We start from the raw sequence: 13,531 nt of genomic DNA, 5'->3' as shown, positions 1-13,531 counted from the left end.
AACTGGCTTCCAGGGGAGGATTAGGAAATTCCAGCCGCCTGAGAAAGAGGGCTGGGGCTTTCTGGGTTTTTGGGGAACTTCCCACCTCATGGCTGGAACCCCTGTGCCACACTCCATCCTCTCTGCCTCGTTCAAACCTTGCAGCCTCTGGGAAGTTGGAGGTCAGGGAGAGGCATGGGAGGCCACGCCCACCCCAAACCGCTGAGCCCTCTGAGCCCCAACAGCCCAGACTTGCACCCTGTAACACGCTCCTGTTGCCTCCTGTTTCCTTGGAGGGAACCCCAAGTACTCTCCTGGGACTCAGTAGCAACTCACTACACAAAGGCCTGGTTAAGAGCAAAGAATTGGGCAAAGCTAGGGAAGGGAGAGGCATCTGCCTCAGTGCCTTCCTACTACAGGATGGAGACACCAGGCCCCTTGGAAGCCAGAGTCCTGCTGGGCCGGAACTTTTTGTCCCCTACCACAATACACAGACTGCAGCCTTGCAGCCCATCTGGAATGTGATGACTGGTAAGATTGCTAAGATGACTGGTGAGGCTGTCATAAAATGAAGCAGTTCGTGCATAGAGAATAGATCCATTTAGGGACCCTTAGGGACTCTTTCTTCAGGTGAGATCTTGGGCTGAGTCTCAAAGCCTGAAGAAGTAGAGAAAAGGGGTTGTTCAAACCACCAGCCCCCCTTCCATCACTGCCAATCCAGTTAGAACCTACTTAGAATTCACTCATGCTGTGCAAGGAAAATTGTCACCCAACCAAGATTTGTACTGCTCTACTCTGCGGCTAGAAGGCACAAAAATCCTCTGTGTGACTCCTGAGCCCTTTCCTTGAGCCCATTATTACTTCTTCCTTCAACAGCCTTTTCTAGGCTGCTCCAGGGAGAATATGTTTGTTGTGGTTTTTTGGTTTTCGGGTTTTTTTTTTTTTGAATTGGTGTTCTCCCTGCACTCTTCCTCAGCCCCACCCTTCCCGGGGAAACCTGGCCTTTGTAATGATCTTAGTGTCCTATCCTGGGGGCACAGCTGTTGAGAACCTGTCTAGATTTTTACCAGAAACATTTTCTGGGCAGGTGTGCCAGGGTGGGGACCTGTCTGCCATAGCCCTGGGAGAGAAGCAGGTCACATTACACCTACCCAGCCTGCTGCCTGCTGGGGTGGGGCGGGGTTGGGCCTGTGGTTTCTTTTCCATCCTAGCCCAAGAGTTGCAGGCAAAGAGAGAAGGGATGTTGTAAAGTGCAGGTCAGTCCTGGAATTGCCACACTTCAATTATAAAATTTAACAAGCCTGGCTCTAGTCTACAGAGGGGGAGCCTAACTCAACCCTTTGCTCTGGGGACAGCTTGAAACCTTCCCTGTAAATGATGTTTGGTTGGGGCCAGCCGGGGATCAGGGGGATCAAAGAAACGATTTCTCTACAGGCTCAGGTTCCCCTTAATCTCCAAAGGAGGCAGCACTGGGAAGATGTGGGGGTATAGGGTGAATCACTTAATTGGCCCTCAAGTGTCTCCATAAGCAGCTTTTGATGAGTGAGCTGAGATCTGTTCCCAGTGCCTCCATCTATTTGCCCTAGAGAAGATGCCCATCATCTCAGATGCCTGGGCTTATTGTCTCTGCCATGGAAGGCTCTATCTGTAAACACCATTCTTGCATACTTCAAGCATTATGGTCTCACCTGGAGACCTCTTTCTCTCTCCTTCTGCCCCAGTAAGTGTGGAGTCCAGGCATCCCGACCACTCTGCCCTCTCTCCTACACACCACCGGGAAAGGACCATCAGGTAAAGCCTGGGGATCCATGAGAACAAGACCTGCTTACTGCATTTGCCTGACCTACAGAGAGACTTCCTAGGTTAGAGGGCTTTGGCTTGGCACAGACTCAACCTCTATGAGAAGACAAATACCTAGGGACTATAAAGCCAATGAGCTGCTTCTCGTTAGAGGGGTTTATGGGACTAGGCACACACCTCACAGGCAAACCACACTTGCTAACTTAACCTTCCCGACAAGTCTCTGGGGAGAGGTGCTAAGCAAGAAGCATCTTAATAAGGAGGGCTTAGTGTATAGCAGTCTGCCCAACATCTGAACCAGTCACCTTTTCTCACTATACCATGTCACTCTAAAACACTCCATGTGCTAAGGCCTTTATATGTGTTCTTTCATTTAATCTTCACAACAACCCTATGAGGTATAGTTTGTTATCACCCCATTTAACAGATGAAGAAATGGAGGCACAGAGATTAAGTAAAAATACTTAAAATCACAGTAGAGGAATTTGTTCTCACACCTAGGTCTGTTTGACTTTAAAGCCAACACTAACTATTGTGTGATAAGGAGATTTCTCATTGACATCAGTCTACTCAGGGCCTGGGAATGTTAGATGTGAAGTGGGAGAGGTGGAGGGTAGTTTGATGCCTCAGCAAAGGTTTAGGGTTGGTCTGGGACTCTAGTGGGAATGTAGTGGGAAGGTTACTAAACTTGGGGTAGGCTGACCAAATTTGGAACATGCTCCACTCCTAATTAGCTTTGTGACTTTACAGAGGTTATTTAGTCTGCAGACTCAGTTTCCCCCTTTATGGAATGAGCATGATACCTAACCTGTGTACCTTACTAGGATGGAGTAATGACAATGAGATAATATAAAGAGCAGAGAGCTTTGAACATTTGAACTTTTATGACCTATTGAAGTCCCACTCAGCCTCAGGAGTCTCCTGTACTCTTTAGATTGCCTTTTTCCCTTGGCATTCTTCCATCTTGCTAGGATCTAATGAGGGTACCTATCAGTATAATAGTCTAGAGCTCTCTGGCTCAGAATCTGTCTTTGATTTTTACTTATGTTCATAATTACCCGTCTTCAGATTTCTGTTCAGTCCAAAATCTATACTAATTAGGATGGTATATTTATATATGCTATTTTATGGTAATTTACATAAATATAAACCATTTTTTAAAACTTAACCTTTTTTTTTTTCAAAAAGCAGCCATATTCATTCAACTTTTATTATGTGGTAACGTTGTGCCCATCAACTGTGCTGGGTAACGGAGGCGCAGAGCTGAACCCTAAGACTGACATTTATATACTTATTAATTCACTTATTCAACAAACTCTAGTGAGCACCTCAGATGCCAGGCCCAGTGCTGGACACTGGGAATACAATACTGATCAGCAAGACAGGCATAGACTCTGTGTTCAGATCTTATAATCTTACAATGAAAAAAGGAAATAAAAGTTAATGAATATAATTTCAAATCATGAGAACTATAAGAGCAAATCACTGCAGGAGAATACAGTCTGCTGGAGGAGACTGAAGGAAGCAAATAACTGTGAAATCAGATCACATTTGCAGTGTGTGGGTGCGGGCAGGGAGGGCTCATACTTGGAGTGGTCACGGAAGACTTCACAGGGGAGGTGATGGGCCTGGAAGAAAAATAAAAGTTTCCCAGAGGGACAAGAGTTCATTTTAGAAAAGAGGGAACTTTCCCCAATTGAGAAGTTCTGAATCATCCTCCAGATTCTCTGCCCAGACCCACCAGCAGTGTCACTTCTTCAGTCATGTTGATTCCGTGTCTGAGATGGAATCTTCTGAGATAATTGAATGAATAATAATTGAATGATAATTGAATGAATTTGTCATCACCCACTACCGCCAGAATTCCTATCTGGAAGCCTTTGACAGTGGTGCTGGCTTGTGTCCCCAGGACCTGGGTGTCAGTGTCATTTCAAGTTAAGTTCATGATATAATAAAATGTCCTTAAATTGTCCTTGCCCTTGCTATTAATTCTAGCCAGATGGAGAATGTGTAGGTTATGAAAATTCATTGTCAATCTTTTTTGGAATGCTCCAGGAATTTCCTAGAAATGTTTAATTCTTGGACATGACTGGACATTTTAAATCTGAAACCCCCTTTCCCATGAAGACTTTGACTCATCATTGGAAAAGAAACATCAAGCCACCCCCACCTCCTGTATATACACAACAGCCTGGTCCTTAGTGCTGAGCACATCAAGAAAGGATTGATAGAATCCATGGACTTACAGAGGATAGAGCAAGTAAGAAATTCCTCATAAACTAGTTTTCCAATAGCATATTAATACAAGTTCCACTTAAGTAGTAGATGGGTTGTTTATTCAAAAAGGGGTGAGCAGAGACGAGTGTGCACCTACTTACAGTCTGCTGGCACCGAACTGAGTACTTTAATGTCTTGTTTACTCCTCCAGCTACCCTGTAAGGCTGATGGTGATATGACCATTTCTTGCGCTGTGAGCATATGTTCAGGGAGGGAAAGTGCCTGTTCCCTGTCACAGCCAGTAAGTAGTGGAGCAGAAATACAAACTCAGCTCTGGCTCGGTGAACATTCCTCTCTAGAATGTGTAAGTCTGAGAATCTTGGTGCTTCTGCAAACTTGAGAATACCTTTCCATTTGAGATGATTGTTTTCTTCTTTTTTTTATTCTTTGTTTTTGCAGTACTGGGGTGCTTTGTTCTGAGCTACATCCCCAGCTCACTCAGCAGCTTTATTTATTTATATTTTGAGACAGGGTATTACTAAGTTGCCCAGGCTGACCTCAAACTTGTGCTACCATGTATGGCTGGGATGGTCATATTCTATAAGGGGAGCTGCTAATGAAGTTTCCTAACCTTCTGGGGAGTTGCTTTCCAACATATCTATATCTACATTTATATCTATCTATATATTTTTCTTTCATTATATGCTGGTAGTTTGGTCAAACTGTAAATTCTCAGAGGCCAGGAACTTTTATTCAAGTGATGTATATGTGGAATTTAATAATGATCTTTTTCTTTTATATTTTGTTTACTTTTTTATTCTAATTAACTATATATGACAGTAGAATGCAAAAATGGTCTTTTAATTAAGATCAGAAAAATCCAATAGACTACTACTATAAGAGCTTACATTACCAGATGTGATGGTGCACACCTGTAATCCCAGCTACTTGGGAGGCCAGCCTAGGCACCTTAAGGAGATACTATCTCAAGGTGAAAAATAAAAAGGGCTGGGATGTACCTCAGGGGTAGAATGCCCCTGGGTTCAACACCCAGCACTGCAAATACATAAATAAATGGCTTATCTAGCAGTACAGCATTGTATGTATTATATTGATCCTGTGTCCTCTCACTTAGAACTCTTCAGATTGAGTTAAATCATGCTTCCTGAAATATAACAGGTAAATGAGATAGAAGCAAATCCACCAAGTATATATTTATTAATTAAATAATACTAATTACTAATAATACTATTTATTAGGTGTCAGTCACTACAAAAAAAAATAAGACAACCTATTCTAGTCCACATTATGATATGACTAACTTGTGATGGAGTTAGGTGTAGAGTCCTGACCCAGGAATAACAGTCACTGGAAAGAGGAGGCCATCAAGTCAAACACAAAAAGAAAGATTGGCATCTGGGCAAGAAGCAGCACATTAGGTAGGAGGACAGTGAGTGTGGCAGAATTCTGGGAGTTCAAAAGGTGACTGCAGAGAAACTGGAGAGCCTGATGCACCTTGAAAAGAATTTATGTGGCCTTGGAATCCACAGGCAATGAGTAAAGAAACTGCTACATAAAGTCCTTCCCACTCTTTCATGCCCATCTAGGCCCCATTCTTGAGGCCGTGTGGCAGCTCTGTACTGCTGGCCTTCATGCTTTCTGTGTGAGAAAGTTATTTTTCAGGCTTGAAACATTTTCCCATGGATTATTTTCAATTCTTCTATAAGACTACACTAGACTGTCAGTCAGCTCTGGGATCTGCCAACTATGTGGTTTTATATGTTTTTAATTTTTTAGAAAATTGTTTTTACTTTTACTTATTTATTTTTAATGATATAATTTTAAAAGTAGGTTTTCAACAGTGTTCAACAAAAATAGCACACGTACCAGTGGTCGGAATTGTGGCTCAAAGGCCCTCAAGGAAAACAGATACTTGGGATTACTCCTGGGTATCATGGATATTTGGAATAGTACCTGCAGATGCATGGCTTAGACAGTAGCTGTCTTCTTGGGGACAGTCCTAGACCCTGCTGCTTCTTGTCTGTGATATGCGGTTGGAAAGCAATGCGCGATTGGTTATCAGAACCCTGGAAATGAATGCCTTGCTCTTCTCTGGGACAAATTCCCTCAAAATCCTGTGTTATATTGTGATATATTTCTACAGTCTTGAAGTCTATGCCATTTCTTCCTATTTCCTATATTATATATGTATTTGGTTCCCATAATTTGTACTGTTGCCCCCCCCCCTTAATCTGCTCTCATAAATTCTAGGTAATCAGTCTTTTTTTAAAAAAATATTTATTTTTTAGTTGTACTTGGACACAATACCTTTATTTATTTATTTTTATGTGGTGCTGAGGATGGAACCCAGGGCCTCCCACGTGCTAGGCAAGCGCTCTACTGCTCAGCCCCAGCCCCAGCCCTAGGTAATCATCCTTGTAACTTCCTGCCCTGGGCTCTCAACCCATTCCCATGCTTGTGGCTATGGAGTGCTTATCCTTGGATCCTTCATCCAGGACCCTTCTACAACCCCACATGAGTGGGTCCTGTATATTGGGGACTTAGCAACTTTGTAGGTAGGTACCTTCTAGGCTAGCATTGAGCAGATCTTGAGCAGATGGCGAGTCACCTTGTCCTGGAAGGGTGGCTGTCTGAGCTCATAAAAGCCACTCTCTCAGTGTCATAGTACATTTTAGAATGATTACATTTCAGCAATAATGAGCAATATGTTAATTAATTAATTTGCCTTGTTCCATTTACTAACAACTCCCCTCCCCCACTCTTATAAATTAAATGTGAGGGAGGAGGTATAATAAAAACCCCATATTTTTCACATGATCTGTAGAAATTGCTTTCATCCTTTACTGGTGCACTTCACATCTGCCCTAGTCTTTCAGATGGTTTTCTTTTCTGGGTCTTCTATGGGAATACCTGGCAAAGTTGTGGTGCCAGAGCTTGCCATGTGTGGGGTGTTGAGAAATGAGCTGGAATCTGGAGTCTGTGCAGCTGCACTTCAGTTACCTCAGCAGGGAACTTAGGAGTCCCCACCAGGCTCCGCCTGCCTCAGAACCCCAGGGGGTGAAAGAGAGCAGCGTGTCCCTCTATCTGAGAAAGTAACCCTGTGCCTCTTGCAGAAGGGAGGAAATCATTGCTTACTCATGCGCAGCCTGGTTTGGGAGCTCTCCTGCCATCTGAGAAACGAATTCTGGGAATTTGCACAGAGCTGTTCATTGTGAAAGCAACTTTGATCCCCAGAGTGTCCAAAAGCCCTTAGAAAAAAATTAGCTGTGCCAGGGAGGCCGTGGAGCCTGTAGGAGCCCCCCAAAGAAGTCAGAATTCCTGGGTTCAGTGTCTGGTTTTCAAATAACGGCTCTGACCAGCCTTTTAACTACTCCATGTTTCTTTCATAAAAGCTTGAGCTCTAACTCAAACTCAGAACAGATCTACCAGTAAAATAATGCCATCCAAGGAAAATAATGCTGGTCACATGACCTGAGCCCAAAGATTCAGAAGTAACCTGAATTTTTATTTCTGTCATCCCAGCTTCCTCATCCCCATGTCTAATCTCTATATTTAGCAAAGAAATTCAGAAGTGAAACAGGTGAGATATGTTGAAGAGCAACAAAGGTTAGAATGGGGCTGTGATGTGCCTTTAGCCTTGTGGATATCACTCTTATCTTCCTAAAATGGTTCTGGGCATCCAATGCAGCAGAACCCTCTCCCTGACTTGTTCTCTCTACCCCCCAGGCAGGTGTCTTCTGCCCAGGGAGCATGAGCTGCCAGTGGCCAGCTCTCTGGTGTACCTATACCCTCTGTGACCACCAGTCACACTGAGTGCTTTCCAAGACTTGTGTTGTGTTCCCAAGTCTGTTGATGCCAGTGGAACTTGTTTAATTTAGTCATCACATCAGTTGATGCTATAGGAACATAAAAAGAAAGTTGTTTCTCTCAAAACTACATTGAAGGGTTTAGAAAGCTTGAAAAGGCAAATGGCTAAGAAAACTTGAAGTAAATGTTTGGACTTAACTGTTAGAGGAAATTAGAAAACTAGAAAGATTTTACTTGCAGATTGTCATGTATCATTAAAATTTTGTTCCACTTTCAAGAAACGGATGCTGGGGATAATCATGTACTGTGGGGATGGGCGTAAAGAGAGGGGCTGGGAAAGCAGAAGTGTGTCAGGGAAAACTCTGTGGATTCTAGGACTTTCCAAGGCACTGAGGTTCACTGGCGTCTTGCTATATAATTTTCTGTAACAAGGACTTACTGTCGTAAGGATCTTACATGTTAATGAGGAAGATGTAGAAGGTCCTTCCCTGGAAGTCTTTCAAAAGAAGAAAAGCATCCATTAGCCTGGATGACTTGGTATATTGGTGTATGTGCGGGGGGGGGGGGGGGGGGCAGAATGGCTGAGATCAAATGGTTCCTGGTTTGAGGGGCAACCAAGTGGGAGGGGAGGAACAGAGGGGACAGGTGGCCCCTGAGCCTCTGCCTCCCTGTCTGCCAGAGCAGCCCTGTGTGTATGTGCTTTATACATCGAAGGCTTCTGGTAAATGTGTTAGAGGGAGAATAAAAAGGTTCCTTTTCTTTAAAGTGGGCTCGAAAGCTACAAGGTGAGGTCTTTTCTCTCTTTCTCCACATCTATGCAAGACTGAACTAAGCTCTCCCCAGTGAGAACAGAGAATGTATTTTTAGTGCCCAAGTCATATCTTGTGTCCCCATATATTTTCAACTCCTTTGGAGTGATAATTGATGAATTTTATATTTTCTCAAACCTGACACTTGGTTAATGCCCCGGGGGCTGTCACCTCTAAGAGGTGCCCCATTAGGGCTTTTTTCTTCCAAATCTCAGACAGGCAGACAGGGATTTTTGGCACAGACTGCTTTTGGAAGAGACCTGGAGCCTGGGGTGGAATTGTGAGGACCTCTTTTCTGAACTGTCAAGTGGTCTGCATCTACCCTGAATCAGAACAGAATGGAGGAAAGAGCAGGATGTTTTTGTTCTGTCTGTGGCCTGAAGGCATCTTCTCCAGAAACAACCAGTTTGATTTTGATTAACCTTCTCTTCTTTTAATTTCAGTCTTCCTTCATTTGACTTTTTTAAGGATTATGCCAGAAGCCCCAGACTGATCCTAAAGTCTCAGAACAGATTTCACTCATAGTTGCCCAAGAAAAGCATGTTAATACCAAAAGTAATTTCCTAGCCAGTCATTTCCTGTGTTCTCAAGCTTGTTATTTTTTCCTAAGATATATATCTTTAGATAACAAAAACTGTTCTCCCTCTTATCCTGGGGGAGGTGATGTGGCAGGAGGCATTTTGAAGACAGTGTAATAAAAAGACCCTTTAGAGAAGCTGGGAAAAGGGTTGATGTCTTGCTAAGCATGTTTTATATCCAGCCAGTGTTGGAGTACCTTTTTTTTTTTTTTTTTAATACTGAAGTGAAGAGATGAAGCACCCAGAGATCTAATACTGACTTCACCACTGACTTGTTCCATGATCCAAGGCAAAGCTTTCAGCCTTAGTTTTCCCATCTTTGAAGGAGAAGGAAGGCCACCAGCAGTGAGAGGCCTATAATGGGTGGGAGATGATATGGAAGGAATGGAATTTTGTCTGAATGCAAAGTGCATCAGTAAGGATTTGCTACAGAAATATGCAATCCGTTCTTCTGGGGTGTTGAAAGCCTACCCTGTAACAAAAATGGTCTGGTGTCCATACTTGCCAAGCACTACAGATACCTCAATACCTGATTCTGTAAAAACTGGGTAGAACATCTGCCTTTCAAAAATGTCTGGTGACTCTGACATTTGCAGGTGAGGGTTTGAGAAGTTTAAATGTTTTCAGTTGCCTATTATGCTTTCCCCCATTCATTCCTCATCTGTAAGCAGGCAGAATGTCATGCCTGAGGCATATAAGTGCCTTTTTACCTTGCCTGAACACCTGTGTGTGGTTTGTTTCTCTGGAATTAGGTCTTTACTTCATCCACTTATTGGTTAAGAATTAAGATCGCTTTTTGTTCTCATTCTTTTTGTTCAAAGCTTTGTAATTGGTGAGAGATGTGCTTACTTTCACATGCATAGAAAACTCACCCATAAAAATGAAGGTCTTTCACAATGCATTAGCTGGGCTTTCTCTGCAGTGCTGACCTTTGGCCCCATGCACAATGTGGTATTCAGCTGTCCTGTTCTCTGAAGTGAAAACCTTCAGAGCCCTCAACAAAGATATGTCACCAAGAGTAAGCAGTCCATGAACTAAATGACTTAAGATAAGAAGGCAGTTGATTTCAAAATAAAGATGAAGGCAAGAGGTCTATGAAAATTACAATGCCCTCGGAGGCCAGAGCACTGATTTCCCCCTCCCCCAGGGGAGCCCTGATGACTCAACCTTCCTTAAGACCTGGATGAAAGAAACAAGTGAACCTTCTATTCCGTGGAAGAGTGGAGAATCTTAGTGGGGGAAGAAGCTATTCAGAATGCAGGACTCTAGAGGGCCTCTTGGGAGCACTTCTTTTGAAATCCTTAACAAGCACTGTTACTCTAAGGGTCTCAAGGATGTAAGCACTTATAAGCTGTTTGGGAAGGAAAAAAACTTCACAAATAACACATGGTTCCAGTCACCTTAGACAAAGTGCTAAGAAGGTAGCAGATTATAGCTCCCCCCGCCACGCCCCGCCATCCCCTTACTGCTCTCAAAAAATGTACAGACAGACTGATGAACAAGTTTTGGGTGCTTAATTGCAAGGTTGGTTGAGGTCAGGGAGACCGGGAGGCGAGGTAGGGAAAAGTCATAGGTTTTGGTTTACACACAAACAAAATCATTTCTAAGGACTGTTCAGAATACTTGTATGCCAGTTGTGCAGAGACATCCAGATTTCCGTGGTGTGAGGAAACTGTTCTTTTGCTGCATCTACCTCACAGTGGTAACTTGCAAATTTTTCCCCCATGAAGCTTTATTTTTGGAGACCACTGTAATTTACATGCTGGGACCTATTATTAACTGCTAGTTTTATGCTGTTATTGGAGATCTTTACATTAGGAAAGAATGTATGGGTTGTGTTCTGGGGAAGGGAGGCTCAAATTAAAGGTTACCTTGTATAGTATCTCAGATTTGTTGAGGATATGAGAATGAATTGGAAACCCACATCCCCCAAGCAACAAAAGTTCTCTTCGTCCCTCATGACTATCATCCAAATGAAGTGCGTTCATGATCTAAGGAGAAGTGACTACTTCATAGGAAAAGATGATCATGTAAATGCTTTTCAAATGGCTTATTTCAGAGCCACTATAACGTAAGTACTACAGTTCATCTTGGGGTACAGAATTAATGAGACTCCCGTAAGGACTACATTTCGTATTTTGTGAATGTAAAAGCAGAAGCAATTGTGCTATATTAAATTTCAGCCTGTAATTGGGTAACTAGAGAAGCCTCTTATTTAATTAAATTCCACTATCCATTGTGTGGCAGGAAAATTTAGTGGCCTTAAGTTTGGCTACTATCTAGGAGTAAAAAGTACATTTGAAAGTGCATCTTTCAAATTCCCTTGTTAGAATGGGAAGTGCTTAGCCTCAGCGATGCTTCTCCAGGGGTGTTTTCAAAGTGACAGTGTTCAGCTTGATCACTAAGGGTTTCCCACAAAAATGATGAGGCTTCAGCCTTTTATGATGGGTTAAACATTTTACACAGAGTCTTACATCCAGTTCTGCTTCTACCTTGCCATTTTTTGTCTGGTCTGGGCAAACTCAGTGTAGGAAGACTTTCCAGAAACATATCAGGTGCTACATAAAGGATTGGCTTCTGTTTGGTGGGTAAAGAGTTGTATTGTTGTTAAACTAAAGATGGGGTTACTAAAGGCCCTAGTGCGATTTTTGCCCATTATGGATCCCATGATGAAACTATGAAACTCTTTGCCAGAAGCAGGTATATAGTCCATTTGATGGGGGATGCATGCCTAAAGAAGGGGAAAGCTAGAAGTTGGCATCAAGTTCTTTTGAAGAAAAACACTCAACAAATGTTGGTTTTTCATATTGCTTTCTTAACTGATACAAGACTCTGTGGTCTTCTCTAACCATGTCACCATGTCTATACTGGGGAAGATATTCCCAAGTGGCCCCTTGATTCAGTCATTCAGCAGGCATTTATTGAAAATTTACTCTGAGCTGGACCTTTATACTCAAACTTTCTCACCCAGTACAGGAAGACACTCCCCATCAGAACCCCCAGGGAATAGGTAAGAGAAGAATACCATTATGTCCAGAGCCACATAAAATGAAAGACCAAGGTTGAAGGCATGAGCAGAGGAAGAGAAAGGAGTCTGGATAGGGAGGAACAGGAAGATGACGCTATCACTGAGGGAAGAATTTGAAGGAGCAACTGACAGGGTCAAACTCAGAGTCAGAAAGATAGGTCTAAAAAATCCTAATTTGGCTGCTGTTGCCAGAGATATTTGCTGCCCTAGCAGTGGAAATGAAAGTCAAGTTCCAGTGAGTACAGGAGTAAATGAGGTAAGGTGGAGGTGGTGATCACAGGTAGTTGAAAGGACAGAGACCAGCTTACAAATGCAGGTAGACTATGCTTGCCACGGGCCTTATGAGCAATGAAACAGCATCACTTGCTCTATCTGCTTTCACTATTTTTTTTTTTGCATTACTAAGTATTGAACCCAGGGCCATTTTATCACTGAACTACATTTCCACCCCTTTTTATTTTCTATTTTGGGGCAGAGTCTCACTAAGTCACCCAGGCTAACCTCAAACTAGTGATCCTCCTGCCTCAGCCTCCCCAGTCACTGAGATTAGGGCATGTACCACCACGCCCAGCTCTACTTTTACCTTTTAAAATATTTTTGTCAATGGACCTTTATTTTATTTATTTATATGTGGTGCTGAGAATCAAACCCAGTGCCTCATGCATGCTAGGCAAGTGCTCTACCACCGAGCCACAACCCCAGCCCCTACCTTTTTAAACCTATGATCTTTGTTAGAGAGTTACATTTTTTGTTATTTGTACCACAATTTTACTTTGTCCTGTTTTATTGATTTGTTTTTTTAGTAGAGAAATAGCTCATTTCATTCAATATGTATATAAACACATATGTTATATACAGTAAAATTATACAAAAGTATTGAAAATATAATATTGGATATGGTTTTTCTAATGTCAGTAAGGAATAGAGGAATAATTTTAAATAATTTGAGATATTACTTTAGAAAAATTAATGCCTTTAAATACCAGTCATGAGAATTCAGAGTAAAGGCAACATGTTATTAATACCTTGTCTTAAATATTGCCCAGGTGACACTTCACATATGACAGATTTCTGTCTTCAGCAACACTAGAAAGAATCAACAAAACTTTTGCCACTGCAAAATAAAAATTAAATGTTTCACATAAAAACATTTAAAAAGTGACATGAAAGATTTTGTTGTTATTGTTGTTGTTACTTGAAGAGGCAATTAATGATTGCCTATCAGCCTTGGTATAGGGTGGGAACTAAACTGTCTTTCATGACCAGATGTAGGCTGATTTTATTGAGAGGCC

General features: G+C 42.3%; 1 protein-coding gene across 5 annotated transcripts in view; it reads left to right on the top strand.

Annotated features, from left to right (window-relative positions):
• NAV1 (neuron navigator 1) overlaps window positions 1-13,531 on the top strand; it is a 253,836-nt gene that overhangs the window by 177,654 nt on the left and 62,651 nt on the right. The gene's annotated exons all lie outside the window — the stretch shown is intronic.

Source organism: Spermophilus citellus, assembly GCF_964194105.1.
Source record: "Spermophilus citellus genome assembly, chromosome: 6".
In the NCBI taxonomy this organism is placed as follows: Eukaryota; Metazoa; Chordata; class Mammalia; order Rodentia; family Sciuridae; genus Spermophilus; species Spermophilus citellus.
Note: the sequence above shows the minus strand (reverse complement) of the source record. Positions and strands in the feature narration are given on the sequence as shown.